The 21970-nt window shown below is 46.4% G+C and overlaps 1 pseudogene; it reads right to left on the bottom strand.

Moving 5' to 3' along the window:
* Positions 1 to 7522: 7522 nt before the first annotated feature.
* LOC126089911 (5S ribosomal RNA) lies at positions 7523 to 7640 on the bottom strand (annotated as a pseudogene).
* Positions 7641 to 21970: the final 14330 nt, after the last annotated feature.

Genomic DNA, 21970 nt, shown 5'->3' with positions numbered 1-21970 from the left:
TTGACTGCTGCGAAGAATGAGGGCAAAAACTGACTAGCTCCTCTCGAACAGGCCATGAAGGCCCAACGGTATCGACCGGCCGCCGTGTCATCGTCATTAGAGATGGGCAAAGTCGTTCATCCTTGGGAACTAGTTCACTGGTGATCGCTCTTTTTTGGGAACCGTTCATTTTTACTCGTTCACCGTTCACTTTGCTTGGTACATGGTTCTTATGAAAAACTGAAAATTGGTAGCTTAGAGGACTGAAGATGGAAGGCGCCAAGAGGGGGCACTTGCCTCCCCCCTGGAGTACAGAGTTTGTTTTCATAACAGAAATCTCACACACTTGTAATTTTCGTGATCCTGGAAAACATCTTGTTTAGCTAACTGCAGCGTTACGTGGCTGATCGCAGTGAAACAATATAAGGTGGCTCACGAAAAACCGGCCCAGAGTACAGACTACTATCCAATTACGCACGATTTGTTGACCGATACGAACAGAATAGATAAACATACAATAATTTATATCAGCGCACACTCCGCTGCACAGTGAAAATCCCATTTAGGAAAAATCCCCCAGGCTGTGGCAAAGCCATGTCTTCGCAATATCCTTTCTTTCAGGAGTGCTACTTCTGCAAGGTTCGCAGGAGAGCTTCTAAAGTTTGGAAGGTACGAGACGAGGGAGTGGCAGAAGTAAAGCTGTGAGGACGGGGCGGGAGTAGTGCTTGGGTAGCTCAGTGGCAGTTCGGCGCTAGCGGCCGTGCGAACCGGAGGTCCGATACTTCCGCCTGTGGGGCGTGTGCGAGCGTTTGTTTACGTGTGGACTTAGCCTGCGCGCGGGCTAGTAACAACGATCATGGCGAACAAGTACAGGAAAACAACATTACGATTCAATTTCTGCGAAGACTACGAACGACCAAAGGCTTTAGCAGTGGAACGATTCATTCGAGAGGAAGTCAAGATACCGCCGAACGATATTGTCGGAATTCACCTGTCCATCATTAGTCCCACGGTGAATGTTAAGATGGTAATGACGCGGCGTGTGAGAGAATTCTACAAGCGACAAAAGCGGGTCTCCGATTTTGCCATAGTGACGGGAATGTCGGCACGGTAACTTTAGAACATGCTGGTCTGGGTGTACGGACAATACGTGTTTCTGAGCTGCCATTTGAGCTCCCGGCTGACGAAGTTATCGAGGCTTTTAAGCCATACGGCACGGTACATGGTCACACAGCAGAACGCTGGACACAATTCGCCACGTACCCCATTCTTAACGGAGTGCGACAGATCACTATTGATCTTCAGAAGCATGTACCGTCCTATCTGACAATTGGTGGTTGTCGGGCGGTGGTGATTTACGATGGTCAACCACGTACATGTTCTGGTTGTGGCCAGGAGGGACACCTCAGGTCGAAATGTATGCAACGGCGGATTACGCAACTGCCTTCAGATGTGCGGGAGCCGTCGCCGGCGATGACAGTACTACCGATCACCTATGCCGAAGCCCTCACTGCGTCCGCTGATGACCGAAAGGACACAGCCCCGGTGGAAGATCAAGATGCCACTCTCCGAAACCTTGTAGCAGACGTCGGGATGACAGCGGATGTTGCTCCATCGAGCATACAATCTACGGCGACAACATCAGATGAGACCGAACTCCCACAAAGCACACCGATAGTACACGAAGCAGTTCCAGCCACTACGGATGCTGTTCCGTCTGAAACGCACTCTGTGACGACAACAGCAGTTTCGACCGAACTCCCGCCAAGTACAACGATGGGACTCGAAACACTTCCAGTTCCTACGGATGCTTTTCTGTCGGGCAGCCGTGATTCCCTACAATCTGAGGACACGGAAGAAAGATCACGCAAACAACATTCCCCCAAAAGGAGGAATCGGCGGCGTCGCACGACGTCTCCTCGGGATGACTCCCCTTGCCCCGACGACGATGTGCCTGTGGACCAAGACGACACAACAGCCTCTACGAAACAGGATGAAGCAATGGAAACTGTTCGATCAGACCGCAGTGGCTTGTCACATTGACGGTACCTGGACGTGGTGATGCTGAAGTGGAATCACAACCAGTTGGCTCTCCAGATGCAGATGCTGTGGCTATGGACACGAATATATCACTGCCTGCAAAGATGTGGTATGACGATATTGAGGAGGCACCGGACGTCATACAGAGGCAGCCGGCACTCACGAAGACGGCCTAATAATTGCTGAAGGTGACGGGAGAGGGGCGGGAGAACAACTTCTAACTCAGCTCTGGCTCTGAGCACTATGGGACTCAACAGCTGTGGTCATAAGTTCCCTAGAACTTAGAACTACTTAAACCTAACTAACCTAAGGACATCACACATCCATGCCCGAGGCAGGATTCGAACCTGCGACCGTAGCGCTAACTCAGCTCCCAGCGCCAATGCAGGGAGATGTTGTTGGGCCTCGACAGAGTGGAATTCAACGCCATGCGAACCGTATTGCGACATTAAATATAAATGACGTGCGGTCACCGGCCAAAATACACCTACTGAAGGAAACGATTTGGGCATCTGATGTGGATATTGCTTTGCTGCAGGAAGTCCACATAGCTGCACTCCCATACATCGCAGGCTACCAATCCTATTCGTCACATGGAGATCACAATGGGAGTGGGGTGGCAGTTTACGTGCGAGATGGCTTCCCAGTGGAAAACGTGTGTTATCTTCCGTCGGCCAGGGGAATGGCTTTCACAACGTTTGGGACACGCATCATCAATATTTATGCACCGTCGAGAAACAACCGGTGGCGGGAAAGGGCGCGATTTTATGCAGAAGACATTGCCCCACTATTCCATGGACGTTATGAATGTGTAATAATTGGTGGAGATTTCAACTGTGTTCTCAGCCAGAAAGGCCAATTGCCGCAAGCAAACATCAGCCAGGAGTTGCGAATCGTTGTCAACGACCTTGTACTTAGTGACACGTGGGAATTACGACATGCAGATGCACCGGGATACACCTATGTGACAAGTCATTCGGCGAGCAGGTTAGATCGCATTTATATCTCACGGCATGTCCAGGACGCGGAACGCTGGCCTTTGGCATTTTCCGATCACAGCACTTACATCTGTACGGTGCTTCTTCCCCTTAGAGAGGTGTGGAACAGTAAGGCCCCGTGGAAATTAAACATTCAACATCTACATGATCCTGAATGCCGTCAACGGATCCTTGAGACATGGACGATGTTTGAGCGAAGGGTTGGAAGGTATGTGACGAAGCTTGATTGGTGGCTGACATGTGCTAAACCGGCACTTCGCCGTACGTTCATCTCATATAGCAGGGAGATGGCAGAATGGCGCCGCCGTACGACCGACTTTTATTTTGCAGCAGCCGGCCGGTGTGGCCGTGCGGTTTTAGGCGCTTCAGTCTGGAACCGCACTACCGCTACGGTCGCAGGTTCGAATCCTGCCTCGGGCATGGATGTGTGTGATGTCCTTAGGTTAGTTAGGTTTAAGTAGTTCTAAGTTCTAGGGGACTGATGACCATAGATGTTAAGTCCCATAGTGCTCAGAGCCATTTTATTTTGCAGCACTGCGCGACCTGGATGATGGTCCGCCGGGACAGGACATCTGGATCGAAAGCAAAAGGATAAAAGCTAAACTAGTGGCTTTAGTTCGGAAACATCTTCAGGGAACCATGGTGCGCGCCAGATGTCACGATACGATAAGGCACGAGATTCCTTCCAAGCACCACGTCGTGAATGAACGAAAGCACCGACGACGCGTTTTGGTACGGGAATTAATTACCCGCGAAGACCGAAGAGTGACGCGTCAAGCGGACATTGTCTCTGCATTCTTCGACCATTACCAACACATCTATCGGGAAGAAGCAGCCCCTGTCGATGACCTCGAACGTATAGCCACGTACGTCTCCCGTACACTGACGGTGGAAGCCGCGGGAACCTTACTGGAAGCCATTAGCTGTGAAGAAGTACATGATGCGATCGCACAGGGTGCGTTGAATCGGTCCCCAGGCATTGATGGACTTCCTGCTGAATTTTATCGAGAATTTCGCAAGGAAATGGCACCGCGATGGACGGAAACGTACAACGAGATGATTAATTCCGATGCGCCTATTCCACCGGCTTTTATGGAAGGATTCTTGGTGCCAGTACATAAACCGAAGCCAGGAATTACGGTCACACATTATCGCCCCATCACCCTGCTTAATGCCGAGTATAAGATCCTTGCACGGTTGCTAGCGTCCCGATGTCGTATGTTAATTCGTAGCGTTCTCTCTCCAGAACAGATGACACCGGGTGGACCGGTGAATGTGCAAACAGCTACTGGCGAATGCCGTGATGTGATAGCGCTGGCGGAGGAGTGCCGGCTTAAAGCGGCGATGGTGGCGGTTGATTTTGACAGTGCTTTTGATAATGTGCGCCACAAATATCTGTACGCTGTACTGGAACAAATGGGATTTCCAGACCGTTTTACTGGTCTCATTAGAAGGATTTATGGAGGCACACAATCCTTCGTACAGGTTAATGGGCCTATAGCAGGGCCCATTCAAATTCGACGATCCATTCGCCAGGGCTGCCCTCTTTCGATGCTGCTCTTCGCGATAGCGTTGGAACCATTAATTTGGAGGCTAACAAATTCCCTTTCTGGGATGGAACTGCGGGGCTACACCTTCAAATGTCGTGCCTATGCGGACGACCTCCTTCTGCTCGTTCGTTCTGAGGAAGAGGTGAAGACGGTCCTTGAACTGTTGTTGGACCATAGTGTGACGGCGGGTAGTGCAGTGAACATGAACAAATTGGCAGCAATGCCGGTTGGAAGGGGCCTTACGCCGGAAGAAATCAGTCCGTTTCCTTATGTGCAACGATTCCGCTATCTCGGCATAGACTTTACCTCATCTGTAAAACATACTGCGGCAGTTAACTTCCAACGTATTTTACAGACAACACGTACCATGGACCAACAACATCTCCTACGGCGCCTTGATCCTTTGCAGCGAGTCGAATATCTGAACACTTATGTGGTTTCTCGAATGGTGCATATTTCGCAGATCCTGCCCCTACCACTCACGCTCGGACGTCGACTTCAATCAGCACTAGGCTACTTTGTGATGATTGGGTCGCCCCTCAAGGTGCGATACGCAACGCTCACGCTCCCTACGGACAAGGGGGTACTCGGACTTACGAATGTTCACTGCCGAGCGACGGCGCTCCTTCTAGCCACGATGTACAAGCAATGGCGTAGCGGGCGTGATTCCCTTACATCCCGCCTACTGGATCTCCTGGTTCCAGCGTCCCTCACACCTCCGGTGGCGGTGGGCGACATTACACCACATTTTGCGCATGTATCAACATTTATCGTGGAACTTAGTTATATCAGAGACGAGCTTCCGCGCACGAGACCGCCATGCACGAAGGATTTTTATGTTTGGCTGCTACGACGGATAAGTCGTAATGTCATTGAACTCAAACACCCCAAGTTGCATTGGCCGAAGATTTGGAGACATGTGCACCAAAAATTCCTTCGTACCTTCGTTCGGGCACTGTGGTTCTCTGTCGCCTGTGGCAAGTTCAACTGCAACCAACGGCTCCATACAAATGGACTAGTGGACACTCCACTATGCCCGAAATGTCGCCTAGTGTATGACGACCATCACCGCTTAACTTGTATCGCGGTGGAGGACGTATGGCTCCTAGGAAGACAGATGGTGGCTTGCTACCTCCTTGTGACCCCACAACATATTACAGCTGCTTCCTTCTTACATCCAGAGAGTGACTACTTTCCGGCGACTAAATCACAGTCGATCATCTGGGTCAAAGGTTGGACGATCGCCTACCTCTATGGGGATGCTGCCAAGTCGCGACTTGACTTTTGGTATTTCTTGTAGCAAGCCCACAATGAGGTTCATAGATGGTCACACTATCGGAAAACCTTTGCAAACTATCTTCAGGCAGTCTTCCTCGACCCCCCACGAAGTTGGGATGTGCCGGGTGCAGTCGGTGTGCACATTTGACAGCTGATAATGAACCTCACGCTTCACTCACCACTCAATATGTCATGCACATACTATACCATGAAATGATCTACATTTTCCTTTTAAAAGGGTGATCTTTATGTAAAATAAATAAATAAATAAAAACAACATTCCTGTTTCTTCAAAAAAAAAAAGTGGTAGAGCACTTGCACGCGAAAGGCAAAGGTCCCGAGTTCGAGTCTCGGTCGGGCACTAAAAAAAAAAAAGTCTCGGTCGGGCACACAGTTTTAATCTGCCAGGAAGTTTCATATCAGCGCACACTCCGCTGCAGAGTGAAAATCTCATTCTGGAAACATCCCCCAGGCTGTGGCTAAGCCATGTCTCCGCTATATCCTTTCTTTCAGGAGTGCTAGTTCTGCAAGGTTCGCAGGAGAGCTTCTGTAAAGTTTGGAAGGTAGGAGGCGAGATACTGGCAGAAGTAAAACTGTGAGTACCGGGCGTGAGTCGTGCTTCGGTAGCTCAGATGGTAGAGCACTTGCCCGCGAAAGGCAAAGGTCCCGAGTTCGAGTCTCAGTCGGGCACACAGTTTTAATCTGCCAGGAAGTTTCATATCAGCGCACACTCCGCTGCAGAGTGAAAATCTCATTCTGTAAAACATCCCCCAGGCTGTGGCCAAGCCATGTCTCCACTGTATCCTTTCATTCAGGAGTGCTAGTTCTGCAAGTAGAGCTTCTGTAATGTTTGGAAGGTAGGAGGCGAGATACTGGCAGAAGTAAAGCTTTGAGTACCGGGCGTGAGTCGTGCTTCGGTAGCTCAGATGGTAGAGCACTTGCCCGCGAAAGGCAAAGGTCCCGAGTTCGAGTCTCGGTCGGGCACACAGTTTTAATCTGCCAGGAAGTTTCATTTCTTCTGCTGTTTATCGAAATAGTGAAGTAAGCTGATACGCCGTTTTGTTGCCTGAAAAGATGTATGTATTACATACCACGTAATTTTTATGTAATTATAAAATACATTTTAATTACCGGTCGTGGATGCTGAATAGAATACGAAAAGAACCAGAAGTTCAGAGTTCAAAAAAGGTGTGAAACAGATACAGAATGGGCGTGCGAAGCGAACGAAACGAACCACAACAATTCGATACTGAACTAATTATGAGCAGTCGACAGTGGAACTGTGACGAGTGACCACGCTAAGGACGACGAATGCGGCCGTGCAAGACTGAGACAGAGACAGACGGGAACGGGACCGAGGCTAAAACGAGACCGGCCGCATCCCGTTCCCGGGAACTATAAGTAGAAAGCTGCGAACGAAGTGAACTATGAAACACCGTTCCTTAGAATTCGTTCCTCGCTCGTTCCGTTCATCTTGGTGAACCGTTTCTTAGGACCGTTAGTTCATGAGCGACCCATCTCTAATCCTCAGCCCATAAGCGTCACTGGATGCGGACACGGAGGGTCATGTGGTCAGCACACCGCTCTCCCGGCTGTACGTGTTTCCGAAACCGGAGCCGCTACTTATCAATCAGGTAGTTCCTCTGATTGCCTCACAAGGGCTGAGTGCACCCCGCTTGCCAACAGCGCTCGGCAGGCCGGATGGTCACCCATCCAAGTGCTAGCCCAGCCCGAAAGCGCTTAAATTCGGTGATCTGACGGGAACCGGCGTTACCACTGCGGCAAGGCCGTTGGCAGTATAGTGGGCAGGGGCAATACAAATGTAGAGTGTGGACAGTAAGGTGGATATGTGGGTCTCACGGGAGCGTGCCAGTTATAAGTCCCTGCAGTCACACTATCCTCTGCATCCTCGATGGCTCCATCGGATGCCGGCAGGGTAGCTCACTGTGTTCGGTCTGAGAGGCACTGAGGCACTGGACCACAGTTTTCTTTTTTCTTTTTTATACTGAGTAAATGCATCAACGATCAACTTGAACGGATGTTCTGTGACGTCCGCCCGGACCAAACGCAACGAACGTTACCGAATAAAATAAAAAAAAAGAAAAAGAAAGTCGGACAGACTGTCTTCCATGTAAGCAAGAGATCCTGGGTTCGAGTCCCGGTAGCGGCACTCATTTTCAACTGTCACCTTTGATGTTTATCAACGCCTGTAAGCAGCTAATGGTCAGGATTTCATTGTAATTTCATTCGTATCACTGTGTCTTACGGGCGACTGTTACCAACAGATCCACTAGTGCACACTCCAGAATAAAAATTTTGACACAATTTCGCTGTCATTTCCTGCCACAAACGTCAGTGTCGTCAAAAATGGTTCAAATGGCTCTGAGCACTATGGGACTCTACTTCTGAGGTTATTAGTCCCCTAGAACTTAGAACTAGTTAAACCTAACTAACCTAAGGACAACACACACATCCATGCCCGAGGCAGGATTCGAACCTGCGACCGTAGTGGTCTCGCGGTTCCAGACTGCAGCGCCTAGAACCGCACGGCCACTTCGGCCGGCGTCAGTGTCGTCATTTTCATCCATATGCCTAATGTTCCTTCCCAAGGAATTATGTACTGACTGCAGAAGATGGTTTCAGTAACTACTTAACGAAGTTTCTTTCACTTTTTACCACTGTTTCATCAGTCCTATTCCAAGCAGCATCCAAAAACTCACGTTGCCGATCTAGATTACTTCCAATATTTTATTTTGTTGTTTTTTAATGTTCATTTTACACCATTAATTTTGAATGATTATATGCAGAACATACTCTAGTAATATTTTCATCTATCATTCTTTACTCGAGAGTGCACGGTTTGGTGTAGTAGTAAAATTCAGTTAATTTCACCTGAATGTGAGAAATTAAGTGTTCTGTAGAATTTTTTGCAGATGTACAATTTCGTTATGTCAGAGTATGCAGTTAAACTTCCGAAGCGGCCTGTTTGAAGTTCTGTATTGGTATTTCACGGTATAATACTAATGATAACCCAAATGGTTTTTCATAGGATCTCTCGTGATCGATTTATAGTGTTGTTTTGAGAACTTCTTGATAGTAAATTACCACGTATCGATCCGTCGAGAAAGTTAAAACGAAGCGCTTGCCTTTGATAAAGTTTTAAAATGTATTCGATTGGTCACGCAGCTTTCAGCTAGCAATCGAGTTACTTCCCCCTGTCATTATTTCTTTATCTTTCCTCCTTAGAGAACTAATGATTCTCTTTCTGAGACAAGTTTAAAAGTTTACCGCAGTGTTTATGACCACAAACTTCGCTCTTTGCTGTTGAGGTATGTGAAGAGTCTATGTTCATAACTAATCAGCTGTGTTACGACACTTCCTTACCACCTGTTTTTTTTTTTTCTTTTGTACTTTACACAGTTGTAGGTGATGGATGCTATACTCGACGTGGACATTTAATTTAACAATACTACACGGATTGTTAATCAAATAAGAAGATGAGGGAATACGTGGTAATCATCAAATGTGAACCGTTTTCGTTTTGATGATGATATCGTACTGTTAGTCTCTAGTGTCTATTAGCTTTAACAGTGGAAGAAAACAACAGGGTAATGTTAAATACACGCCTCAAAGGTAGTAAAAGTAAGAGTAAAATAGTGTGTAACGAGCAAATCGAAAAGAAAACTGTACAAATTAAGAGTGGTGTCAGAAAATCAGTTGCCGACAGTTTGTATTTAAGGTAGTTAGTGGAGGCAATGATTGAATGAACATGACAATAAATTAACAGAAGAACAAAAATGTAATATAGTGCTTTTCGTAAACCATATACAGTTTCCAAAACTAAATTAATGTGTGTAAAAACTAAGGATTACAATGAGTATCCCACCCATTTACATAGAACAAATGGAAAACGGAAGAAAGATGGGTGTATGGTGCTGAAGGGAAGACTATTTGAACTTTAGTGGAGATTATGACGCAGATCTCAGGAGAGGTACCCGTGTTTACAGTATCCTACGACGTGTAGAATTGTGTTCGGAGCCGTTTAAGCTAGCTGATCAGTTCTCCCAAAAGTAACTCGTCGTATACATAAATACAAGACCTTTAGCTAGGCTACGGGAGACCTTTCAGCAGCAAGGGTCAGGGCTCAGACCTTTGAGAGCTACCGACTGCGACGCATATCTGAGACATCTTCATGTGGACTAGAGTTATGATATTTTTACTGATTAAGACTGTCTTCCAAGGGGGTTTTTATTAGGCATCTTATTGCGTAGGTCGACAAAGCCAAATTTTAAACTAACTTACACTTATGCTGAATTGAAACATTCCGAATGCTAAGCTATCTAAAGGCTTCAAACAGAAGCCCCCTAATTAATTTTTAGAAGGGAACCATCTAAGTCGTAAAGCTTGAATTTTAGTTATACGAGAGTCATTTCCAAGCTAATGTCATCCATTTATTCTCAGAAAAACAACAGATACAGAAAGCATGGCAACACAGTGAAACGGAGTAAGATTTCAGCTTGGGACGGTCATTTTCCAACTATTCAACACTTTTAGTTTGAAACGTTCCTTTCCTCCGTCCAAGATTCTGTTAGTCCCACTCGTGCCCGTGGTCAGACGCAGCATATTCTAGCTAAGTCGGGCGCAATCTGCTGTTCCGCAGATTTAACCTAAAACGTTTATGGGTGGACACAGATTAATTTCCTACACTGCTACAAATGTAAATTCATTCTAAATTAGGGTTACTAGCGACCTGCGAGACAGGAATGAACTTCTGACTACGCCAGTGTCAATAATTAAAAACCATGTATCGGCCTACCTAATCTTGTGAAGCTTCCGAGACCCGACTACTGGACTGGAATATCTGCACCTCAGATACTTCATATGCTTCTTTCTGCCGATTCTTACCAATAATATCTACGAAACAAGATCACAGTTCAAAGCAACCTTGGGAGAAGACACGAAAAAAAAACGCGCTCAAATTTCAGTGGAAAGCGATGGAAATTATTTCGCTTCTGTTAACTTCGCCAAGCGCGCTTCTGTAGGCGAACAGTACCTCCAACCAGCTAGAAGGAAGAATGATAGAGTTTAATTTCACATCGACTGCGCTGTCAGCAGAGGCGTGCACAAGCTCAGGTTATGAAATGATGGGGAAGGAATTCCGCCGTGCCCCCCCTCAAGAAAACCATCGCAGCATTTGCCTGAAATGATTTAGGGAAATCAGGGATATCTTAAACCTGGATGGTCGGAATCTGATTTGAGCTGTCGTACTCCTCAATCGGAGTTCATTGTGCTACCCACTCAATTACTTAGGGATTCCACACTCTAGCATAAAATGTTTCTTCCTATCCAGCATATACATGTCCAGTAAAACGTAACAATCACCTAGAAAAACCGTGAAAATAGCACCTGACGCCCGCGCATGGGAACGCATTCACGATTTGATGTGACTTTCCGCGTTTAAAATTCATCACTGTTGATCATCGATCATGTACGACCTCTTCATCTCAGAGTACACTTGCAACCTCCGTCCTCAATTATTTGCTAGATGTATTCCATCTCTGCCTTCCTCTAGAGTTTTTACCCTCTACAGCTCTGTCTAGTACCAAGGAGATCATTACCAGATGTCTTAACAGATACCTTGTCGTCCTGTCCGTTCCCCTAGTCAGTGTTTTCCATATATTCCTTTCAGCGCCGACTCTGTTCAGAACCTCCTCATTTTTTACCTTACAATTCCACCTGATTTTCAGCATTCGTCTGTAGTAGCACCAAATCTCAAACGCTTCTATTCTCTTCTATTCCGGTTTTCCCATAGCCCACATTTCACTACCTTACAATTACCATTCAGCCCTAGCTTCGCTAAAACACTTCAAAACACTGTGTTCTACAGGTTCCAAAATTTACCACCTCAACCCCGCTGAGGCTGCCGGCCAATTCATCGACTTCGCGATCGTCGAAACCCGAAATTAACGTCCGTACCTTTCAGCCACTCAACTTTAGTAGCAACATGTACTCAACTTCATTGGGCATTTCCCTTTCGCACTAATAAGCAAAGCAAAATAATGTTTCCTATAAGATTTTATCAAAAGTTTATTTCTAAAATGTGCTGTTGAACGCATCGCATCCTGGCAAAATCAGTCGCCCCTGAGTCAGCCTCTCAGGTCTCCTTCCATTTAGGAGGATTAAGAAAAGACTGACTTTTCATCTTAAGGTTGCAGAGAGCATTCCTCCTCTATACACAAGAAACTGCCTCTGGCATACACAGCAGCCACAGGACGAACAAAGAGATGCGCCTGGATATGACTGTTAAATGTTAAGCACTTTTTACGAGCATGAACGAAAACCTGCGTTCCGCGCTTGTAAAAACCTAAGCCAGCTGAGGCTAGACACTTAAAGCTCTGATGGCCGCATCTGTGTCTGGAAAATGGTGGTCACGTAGTCCACCTTCAATCGAGTCGAAGACATGGAATTCTAAATGTGCCAAATCATTACTGTACTGTGCATGTTGCAGGACAGTCCAGTCAAATTTGGCAATGCGTTCAATGGCCGCAAAACTGTATAAGACCTGGCGCTATCCAGTTGCAGGCGAACATTTGTCTTCTTCTCCGGCCTAACACTTGAAATTCGGGCTTTCAGCCTAATAAGTGTTTCCTTGGAGCGTTATGAAGTGGCGTTTAGACTCCAAAATATTTCTGCCCGAAAAGACTATGCACACAACTTTTCCTGCAGGTGACTTGGTCTTGAACTTTTGTGTTGCAGAATTCGTATGTTGCCACTCCTCGGACCGGTTTTGGGATAACGGCTCTTAGTGGTGACACCGCATTTAATCTCTGGCGATAATGATGTCTAGAGGAATCTCAAGTTCAGGAAATATGGTCTGGCAATCCAAGATAAACTTCCATTGATTGATTTCTTTGGTCTCGTGTAAGCATCCTTAGGAACCATGTCACACACACTCTTCAATAACCGTGGCCGCTTAACATCGCAGGCCGTTGTGACCGAGCGGTTCTAGGCGCTCCAGTCTGGAACCGCGCTACCGCTACGGTCGCAGGTTCGAATCCTGCCTCGGGCATGGATGTGTGTGATGTCCTTAGGTTAGTTAGGTTTAAGTAGATCTAAGTTCTAGGGGGCTGATGACCTCAGATGTTAAGTCCCATTGTGCTCAGAGCCATTTGAACAATTTTTTTAACATTAAATCAAAGCCATTACAGCCAACACTGAACAACAATTTGTTTGGTCATAATTCGCCGTTCATCAGCGATTGGTTAATCGAGACGCTGTTCATTACGAGGGTTGTCTACTGAGCAGAGTCGCCTGGACTTGATTTGTGTTGCTCGTGCTTTTCTGGAAATCAGAACGTATAAACTCATGTTAGTCGCATCTCCTGTATCGTCTCCATATAGGGTGTTCGGGAATTTCCGTTACAAACTTTTAGGACTTGTAATGGGCAATGAGTATATAATATATTCAATTGGAACCCTCGTCCGGAAACGTACCGTTTCCGTGCTACAACCATCTGAAAACGTGGTAAAGCGACCACTTTGACAAGTTATTTTATTAGGCGTGACCCAGTACATCACTTGGTTTACGGTTCCAATCATCAGTTGCCAAAGAAATTGCTGGTGTACTCATTGACGGGTTCTCTTCAAGGTGATGCAGTACGGTCCCTTCCAATTCGGATGTAGAGCACCACAGTCTTTCCTGCTGACGGTGAAGTTATCCTTTCTGGAAGCCGTTATGTAATTGGGTATGCTACGGAGTCGGATGTCGTGTAGAATGATCTTGATAAAGGCGACGAGCAACTCTTTCTTCCCGCGCTGGGTAGCCGCGCCGTCTAGGGCGTGTTGTCGCGGTACGCGCGACTGTCCCCGTCGGAGGTTGGAGTCCTCCCTCGAGCATTGGTGTGTTTGTTGTCATTAGCGTAAGTTAGTTTAAGTTAGATTAAGTAATGCGTAATCTTAGGAACCGATGACCTCAGCAGTATGGTCCCGTAAGACCTTACCACGAACAAAAAATCTACTCTTTCATTACCGCAAGCACCGCTATTTAGAAGGATCATGTCGGTGTATTCTGCACACGTGTTCTCATCCATGTTGCTGTAACACTCCCTGCCGCCGTAGGATAAGCAGCTGCCAGCAGCAAGTCGTATACTCTTAGCTCACTTATTTGTTACATAGTTTAATTCTAAATTTCTTTGCGAGTTTTTGGGTACTTGCATTGTTCAATTCACAAATTTCGGGCGTATTGTAGTATTTGAGAGTTGTAGCATCGCGTTTTAGGACCTGAATAGTGTAAAATCGCGTAGTCTCCTTCTGCCGCCGAGCAGTGTGTCAGCAGTGCGCAAGTAGCAGCATTACTGCATTTACTAGGTAATCTTGTATTTTAATAACCGTTTAAATTTTGTGTCGAATTCTTTGTGCTGTCTGTAGATTAGTTCAGACGTTCATTGCACAACAGAATTTAGCATGGATAGGGACTGCGACTGCTGTGTTCGGATGCGGGCTGAGTTGGCATCCCTTCGCTCCCAGCGTCAGGCAATGTTGGCTTCGGTCACACAGCTTGAGGCTGTTGCCAATGGGCATCACTGTGGAGGTCCGGTCGGGAGAATGTCAGGGACGGCCAGCTCTTCCCACACATCCCCCTATCGGACTTCGGCTGTGGCTGCCCGGGATACTGCCTACATTGAGGCTGACCCCTCACCTGTGGTAGAGTGGGAGGTCGTCTCGAGGTGTGACAGGGGGCGAAAGACATTCTGGAGGGCTGAACGGAAGGCCTCTCCAGTTTGTCTGGCGAACCGGTTTCAGGCTCTGTCTCCGGCTGATACTGATCTTCGGCTGGACATGGCTGCTTGTCCTGTTCCAGAGGTTGCCCCTCAGTCTGCGAGATTCTCTTACGTTAAATCAGTAAGTGGATCGAAACAGCATATCCAGACACTCTTGGATGATGATGGCATTGAAACAGAGGATGACACGCGTGAAGCTGAAATACTAAACACCTTTTTCCAAAGCTGTTTCACAGAGGAAGACCGCACTGCAGTTCCTTCTCTAAATCACCGCACGAACGAAAAAATGGTTGACATCGAAATGAGTGTCCAAGGAACAGAAAAGTAACTGAAATCACTCAGCAGAGGAAAGTCCACTGGGCCTGACGGGATACCAGTTCGATTCTACATAGAGTACGCGAAAGAACTTGCTCCCCTTCTAACAGCCGTGTACCGCAAGTCTCTAGATGAAGAGAAGGTTCCAAATGATTGGAAAAGAGCACAGGTAGTCCCAGTTTTCAAGAAGGATCGTCGAGCAGATGAGCAAAACTGTAGGCCTATATCTCTGACATCGATTTGTTGTAGAATTTTAGAACATGTTTTTTGCTCGTGTGTCATGTCATTTCGGGAAACCCAGAATCTACTCTGTAGGAATCAACATGGATTCCGGGAACAGCGATCGTATGAGGCCCAACTCGCTTTATTTGTTCATGAGACTCAGAAAATATTAGATACAGGCTCCCAGGTAGATGCCATTTTCCTTGGCTTTCGGATGGCGTTCGATACAGTTCCGCACTGTCGCCTGATAAACAAAGTAAGAGCCTACGGAATATCAGACCAGCTGTGGGGGTGGATTGAAGAGTTTTTAGCAAATAGAATACAACATGTTGTTCTCAATGGGGAGACGTCTATAGACGTGCCACAGGGGAGAGTTATGGGAACATTACTTTTCACAATATATATAAATGACCTAGTAGATAGTGTCGGAAGTTCCATGCGGCTTTTCGCGGATGATGCTGTAATATACGGAGAAGTTGCAGCATTAGAAAATTACAGCGATATGCAGGAAGATCTGCAGCGGATAGGCACTTGGTGCAGGGAGTGGCAACTGACCCTTAACATAGACAAATGTAATATATTGCGAATACATAGAAGGAAGGATCCTTTATTATATGATAGCGGAACAAACACTGGTAGCAGTTACTTCTGTAAAATATTTGGGAGTATACGTACGGAAGGATTTGAAGTGAAATGATCATATAAAATTAATTGTTGGTAAGGCGGGTGTCAGGGTGAGATTCATTGGGAGAGTCGTTAGAAAATGTAGTCCATCAGCAAAGGAGGTGGCTTACAAGACACTCGTTCGACCTATACTTGAGTATTGCTCATCAGTGTGGGATCCGTACCAGGTTGGGTTGACGGTTCAAATGGTTCAAATGGTTCTGAGCACTATGGGACTTAACATCTTAGGTCATCAGTCCCCTAGAATTTAGAACTACTTAAACCTAACTAACCTAAGGACATCACACAACACCCAGCCATCACGAGGCAGAGAAAATCCCTGACCCCGCCGGGAATCGAACCCGGGAACCCGGGCGTGGGAAGCGAGAACGCTACCGCACGACCACGAGATGCGGGCCGGGTTGACGGAGGAGATAGAGAAGATCCAAAGAAGAGCTGCGCGTTTCGTCACAGGGTTATTTGGTAAGCGAGATAGCGTTACGGAGATGTTTAGCAAACTCAAGTGGCAGACTCTGCAAGAGAGGCGCTCTGCATCGCGGTGTAGCTTGCTGGCCAGGTTTCGAGAGGGTGCGTTCTGGATGAGGTATTTAATATATTGCTTCCCCCTACTTATACCTCGCAAGGAGATCATGAATGTAAAATTAGAGAGATTCGAGCGCGAACGGAGGCTTTCCGGCAGTCGTTCTTCCCGCGAACCATACGCGACTGGAACAGGAAAAAAGGCACGAAAAGTGCCCTCCGCCACACACCGTTGGGTGGCTTGCGGAGTATAAATGTAGATGTAGATGTAGATACGTGAATGACGCTCGAACCAGATCGGAGAGGTAGGACAGACATCAAATGACGTCACCCTATCCGACGTAACCACCACCCACAATGACTACCCTGTTGCGCACCTACCTAGCAAACATGTTTTCAAATGGCTGTAGCACTGAGACGGTACGTTGCCGGTCAAGGCTTCCTATTCAAAATATGAAGTACTCATTTCCCTCTACAAGTTCAAATGGTTCAAATGGCTCTGAGCACTATGGGACTTAACATCTATGGTCATCAGTCCCCTAGAACTTAGAACTACTTAAATCTAACTAACCCAAGGACATCACACAACACCCAGTCATCACGAGGCAGAGAAAATCCCTGACCCCCCCCCCCTCTACAAGTCCTAGAAGTTTGTAACGGTAATTTCCCAACACACTCTTTACCTTTTACTAACGTCGATGGAGTTCTATTGGTGCACTTTGTTCAGCAGTGAGGATTTCAGTAGCATATCTCTTTTTTTATACGCAACATAGAAGTCAGAAGCCATTTTGAAACACTGTCACAGGACGAGGAAACCAATAGGACATCGGCGGGAAGATTCAGAAATTAATACTTCACCTACATGTTCTGAGTCAGACAATCAATGTGAACACAAAAAATTGAGATATCAGGTTTTGAATGTCCATCGTACCATAGAATGGAACAGTGAACACAAAAAATTGGAGATATTAGGTTCTGAATGTCCATCGTACCATAGAACGGAACCGGTTCGCGGTTAAAACTCGGATCTACTCGGTGTTGACAGTTCTGTGAAGAGTTAGGTCGCCAGCTCGGAACTTTGTCCCGCCTGTAATTTGTGATACCGCATCGACTTGTGGCGCTCCCCGCTCCCGACTGAACAACACGGAGGCACGCGGCACGCGGCACGCGTGCTCACGCAGCCTTTTCCCAGCCGTGCGTGACTGCCGGCTCGACGGGCGCTTGTTATTAACAGCCGCGCGCTATGCAGGCTTCATTTATTAAAACACTGTAGAATTCCAGGCCGGCACGCGCCCCCGCTGAATCACTTTCGCGCGCCACAAAAATCGCCGGAGGCGGCGAATTCCACGGCGGGCGTGACGTGGTGCCTTCCACCTGTGATACAGCACGACGCGCCGGGGCGCTGCGTCACACTCTGGAATGCGGTCTGATATTGACGTTTCCTCGAAAATGAGAGCGCTGCAAGTGTTGCCTGCCGCACTTCCAGATGCCAGCTCCGCGCGGCACTGCGGTAGGCAGTGACAATGCGCTCGGCAGAGCGTTCAGCGTTCGCATGTCTGAAGTCAAAAAGTGTGTACATGAATTGAAAAGCCAGCTGCCTGGCACTAATTACTACATATCGTACGCAATGTTGGTGACGAAAGTCGTTGGACACCTCCCAATCTCGTATCGGACCTTCTTTTCCCTGGCATAGTGCCGCAACTCGACTTGGGACGGACTCAACGAGTCGTTCAAAGTCCCCTGCTGATATACTGAAGCATGCTGCCTCCATAATTGCAAAAGTGTAGCCGGTGCAGGATTTTGTGCACGAACTGACCTCTCGATTAGTCTCATAAATGTTCAATGTGATTAATGGCTCTGAGAACTACGCGACTGAACTTCTGAGGTCATCAGTCGCCTAGAACTTAGAACTAATTAAACCTAACTAACCTAAGGACATCACACACATCCATGCCCGAGGCAGGATTCGAACCTGCGACCGTAGCGGTCGCTCGGCTCCAGACTGTAGCGCCTAGAACCGCACGGCCACTCCGGCCGGCCAATGTGATTAATGTAGGGTGATCTGGGTGGCCAAATCTTTCGCTCTAACTGTCCATTTCCCGTCAGTGATCGGTTCAGTTGGACCAGAAGATCCAGTCCACTCCATGAAAACACAGCCCAAACCATTATGAAGCCGCCACCAGCCTGCACAGTGCACTGATGACAACTTGGGCGCATGACTTCGTGGGATTTGTGCCACACTCGAACAACACCATCAGCTCTTACCAAATTAAACTGGGATTACTTGACCAAGAGACTGTTTTCCAGCCTTCTTGGGTCAAACCGATGAAGTCACGAGCCCAGGACAGGCGCTGCAAGCGAAGTCGTGCTGTTAGCAAAGTTACTCGTGTCGGTGCACTTTCATAACAGACACGTTCTTTGTACGTCACAAATTGATTTTTGCAGTTATTTCACGGATTGTTGATTCCCTGCTAGCATTGGCAACACTACACAAACGCCGCTGCTCTCGGTCGTTAATCGAAGGCCGTCAGCCACTGCATTGCCCCAGATCAGAGGTAATGCCTGAAAATTGTTATTTTCGTCAGTATGGACACTGGATTTCGGAATATTGAATTCCCTATTGATTACCGAAATGGAATCTATCATGCGTTTATCTCCCACTACCATTCCACGTTAAAAGACTATTAACTTCCTCTTGCGGTCATATTCAGGTCGCCTACCTTTTCATGTGAATCACATAAATACAAAAGTCAGCTCCGTCAGCTCATTTCTCGCACCATTTTAGTAATGCTTGGATGTAAAAAATGCTGTTCTGGTACATGAGCTCTGAGAAATCCAGGTTTTAAGATCCAATACAATACACACGAAAGTGCAACCTACCTAGCAGCATAGTACAATCGGCTGAGACGAAATCTCTGAAGCTGCGATGCTATTGCTTCTTTCCCCTTAATCATCCCTCCCCAATCATGAATAATCATGACGTCTCGGACTGAACAGCCATCGCGTACATTAGTTATTTGGAAAATAAGTCTGCAATATGTGTGTAATTATAAGCCAATACATACAACATAGTACACTTGTAATTTTGCATCAATAATAAACAAGTAACTACCTGAACTGTGATGGCCCTATTGAGGAGATGGATGGAGGGAGAGATGAATACCATAAGTAGGACACATTGCCGGCTGCGGTGGCCGTGCGGTTCAAGGCACTTCAGTCCGGAACCGCGTGACTGCTACGATCGCAGGTTCGAATCCTGCCTCGGGTATGGATGTGTGTGATGTCCTTAGGTTAGTTAGGTTTAAGTTGTTCTAAGTTATAGGGGACTGATGACCTCAGATGTTGAGTCCCATAGTGCTCAGAGCCATTTGAACCATTTTTTTAGGACACATTAATTTCAGAAACACTGCCTAAGACTTATATATTCCACACAGTATCAAAATACACAGCACGCGATACTGAACGACAGTTCTATAAGACAGACACACAGTAGACTAATGTATGATTTGCCTTCCTCGCTTGTTAGACCTTCCGTGTCCACGTTTCGTTCCTAATCCATTACATAAGCAAACATTTCTCTGAGTCTTTCTTGCATTCATAGCGTAAGATTTCCACCTGATAGCCAAAATTGAAGCTAATTTTTTCCGTTGCAAATCATTACCTCATTACAATACCTACTAAATTTCACTTCCATACCAATTACAGCCCACACTAGATCTCTGTGAGTAGCTGCACTTTAATTATCATCACCTGGTATAATTAATATTGGGAATCAGTAATAATATGTTTCACTTTAACACTTTCGAGTAGTTATTGTAGTAAACAGTTAACTAAAATTTTTCACTGAATTTAGCCTGAATACGCGTAACCGGAAAAACTGTCTTTGCTGTAACTGGTGTCACCATAGTAGATCCTCTGAATAATAATTATAATTAATATGATCCGTTGCATGAGGAAGCCGGAGTCGTTCTGATTTTCACTGTGCCTCAAGCAAACTTTGACAGAAAAATGGTTCAAATGGCTCTGAGCACTATGGGACTTAACTTCTGATGTCATCAGTCCAACTTAGAACTACTTAAACCTAACCAACCTAAGGACATCACATACATCCATGCCCGAGGTAGGATTCGAATCTGCGACCGTTGCTGTCGCGCGGTTCCAGACTGTAGCGCCTGGAACCGCTTGGCCACCCCGGCCGGTAAACTTTGCAGAAAGCTGGTTCTGTACGTACTTGGCCGAATGCATTTGCTTAACTCTGAATAGAAACACTTTACAGTTCCTTAATTAATAAAATCCTTTCACACATGCGAGACAGAGCCTTGTTTTATAAAGCCCCTAAGTTCTCTTGGCGAATTCTTCTGAACGCCTTCAGTATTTAACACAACCTGTTTTTGAAACTTCTAAACAGATTAAAACTGTGTTCCTGACGAGGAACACAACCTGAATAATTTGGCAAAAGTTCCAGACTCGAGTCCTAGTCCGGCACACAGTTTAAATCTGCCAGAAAGTTACAAGTCAATGTACATTCGGCTGGAGAGTGAAAATTCATTCAGGGTACAACACTTGTTGCGAAGATACATCAAAATAAGTCACTTTAGGGAGCAGTCTCAAGCCTCCGCATCCGTTGCTGCCTAATTCTGCCACCAATCTCTGTCTTCCTCTACAGTTTTTGTCCTCTACAGCTCCCTCTAGTACCATGGAAGTCATTCCCTCATGTCTTAGCAGATATCCTGCCATCCTGTCCCTTCACCTTATCAGTGTTTTCCACATATTCCTTTCCTCTCCGATTCTGCGTAGAACCTCCTCATTCCTTACCTTATCAGTCCACCTAATTTTCAACATTCGTCTATAGCACCACATATCAAATGCTTCGATTCTCTTCTGTTCCGGTTTTCCCACAGTCCATGTTTCACTACCATACAATGCTGTAGTCCAGACGTACATCCTCAGAACTTTCTTCCTCAAATTAAGGCCGGTATTTGATATTAGTAGACTTCTCTTGGCCAGAAATGCCTTTTTTGCCATAGCGAGTCTACTTTTGATGTCCTCCTTGCTCCGTCCGTCATTGGTTAATTTACTGCCTAGGTATCAGAATTCCTTAACTTCATTGACTTCGTGACCATCAATCCTGATGTTAAGTTTCTCGCTGTTCTCATTTCTACTACTTCTCAATACCTTCGTCTTTCTCCGATTTACTCTCAAACCATACTGTGTACTCATTAGACTGTTCATTCCGTTCAGCAGCTCATTTAATTCTTCTTCACTTTCACTCAGGATAGCAATGTCATCAGGTTCCATTATTAGCCGTAACGTCAGAATTGCCTCTCTCGTCCCTTTACTTTTCCTAAAGCCAAAATGATCGTCACCTAGCGCATTCTCAATTTTCTTTTCCATTCTTCTGTATATTATTCTTGTAAGCAGCTTCGATGCATGAGCTGTTAAGCTGATGGTGCGATAATTCTCGCACTTGTCAGCTCTTGCCGTCTTCGGAATTGTGTGGATGATGCTTTTCCGAAAGTCAGATGGTATATCGCCAGACTCATATATTCTACACACCAACGTGAATAGTCGTTTTGTTGCCACTTGCCCCAATGATTTTATAAATT

Source organism: Schistocerca cancellata, chromosome 6, assembly GCF_023864275.1.
Source record: "Schistocerca cancellata isolate TAMUIC-IGC-003103 chromosome 6, iqSchCanc2.1, whole genome shotgun sequence".
Lineage (NCBI taxonomy): Eukaryota > Metazoa > Arthropoda > Insecta > Orthoptera > Acrididae > Schistocerca > Schistocerca cancellata.
This window is presented reverse-complemented; position numbering and strand designations above follow the sequence as displayed.